The sequence below is a fragment of the Myotis davidii genome, unplaced genomic scaffold, assembly GCF_000327345.1.
Source record: "Myotis davidii unplaced genomic scaffold, ASM32734v1 scaffold187, whole genome shotgun sequence".
In the NCBI taxonomy this organism is placed as follows: Eukaryota; Metazoa; Chordata; class Mammalia; order Chiroptera; family Vespertilionidae; genus Myotis; species Myotis davidii.
In genome coordinates, this window is record NW_006383018.1 from 3,317,916 (window position 1) to 3,319,730 (window position 1,815).

A 1,815-nucleotide genomic window follows, 5' to 3' on the forward strand; every position below is an offset into this window, starting at 1 on the left:
TAATAATACAAATAGAGGCAACTGGTGTTGCATCTGTTCCTTAAGCAGACATGAAGTAGAATAACTGGCTAGTTGCTAAATAGCTGGGGGAGGGGGAGTTAAATGTGATATATTTTTATATTCTATGAGGTCAGTTTTTAGATAGTTCTGAGTTATGAATTAGACTTTCTTATTAATGTTATACACTTTTCTTCATCTACAGCAGAGAAAATAAGGATACAATATGCTGTGTGTTATTCTATAGGATCTTGTATTGGTCACATATTTTGATAGTTAATGATATCAATATCATTATTAAGATTGTTTTAATACCTTATGAGAAATTTAATGGTCATCTTTGTAATTAGTCTAATTAATAGTTATGTTATTAATTTACTGGTAGTATATTTCTTCTTTTTAAGGCACCAGGGGCTTACACTTGTTCTTATGTTTTTGTTTCTCTTCTCTAGAATGATCAAGAGCTCAAATTCAGTTTAGGAATCAGTGGTTAGTAATTGCTTCATTAAATTTAGAAAATTTATTACATAAAAAAGGGATTTTTCAAATAAATATAAAGAAAAGAACCTATAATCTTAAGTCCAGATATATACCAGAGTTATTATGGTTATATTTTTTCAGAATTTGCCTATGCCTATGTATGTTATTAAAATTTAAGTTAGTTAGAATGAATTGATGAAAGTTGTAAGCCTGAAGCCTGCTTGTCTTTGTTAAAAAAGATGCACATAATTTTCCTTTTATTAAGGAAAAGAATACATTGCAATATTATAACTACTACTGTGTCATAAACATCTTTATTGTGAATAATGGGTTATATTATTTTAATTGAGTTAATTCAGTGTTACATACAATAATAGTACATACTTCTGATTTTAGGTGGTGACAGATATTTTAGATGATATCCTAATCCGGTATTAAATGACACGGGATAGTATTAGAAGAAAGTTAGCACCTTTCTAGATTTAAGTTCACCTGCTAATGGCAAACCAAAAGTCTATTTGATGCTCATACATCCTTTATACCCTTCTCACACTTGCCTGTTTCTTTTATAAACTTCAGCAGTAATATTGAACTAAAATATTTAATAGTGTCGCTTTATTTTTCATTATTTTTATTTCTGTTTACTATTTTGTTAAATCACAAGTGATACCGGCTATTAATTTATTTCAGGGGTAGAAAATCTCCTTATAAAATAAATTTAAATAAGAAAAGCTTATAAGTTAAAACATATTAAGTAAATGATAAGTATAAGTGGCACTAGGACATGGCATAAATTCTGATGATTAAGTGGTGAGAAGTACTTTTGTTTGATATTAAAATTATTTCTAATTTTCCCCCATTATAAACAAGGCTTCAGTGATCATTTGTATAGCTAAATCTTTTTGCATGGACTAATTACAGTAGTATAAATTAATAGAAGTTCCAGAAATTCCACAAAGCAAATTTATCCAGAGCTCTTATATTTTCATATAATCTCACATCCAGAGTTTACACTCCCACCAAGTGTTGAGTGAGAGTGCCCGTTTCCCTTATTCTACCCAACTCTGGGCTAAGAAGTATTTTTTTAGACCTAGAATTGTTCTGAATATCTAAAAAGCATTCATTCAGAAATACTAATTTCCTTGCAATTCAGTAGTTATTAATATATTAAAGACCAACAATTGTCCTTTATTTTATCATTTTAGTGAAGATTTAAAGAAAGTGACTCCAAAGCTGTTTTTCTCTTAGTGGTGATAAAGAAAAATTACCTTTAAGAGTAATGACAATCTCTTTTTCTTTTCTTTCTTTCTTTCTTTCTTTCTTCAGAAGGAGAAAGGG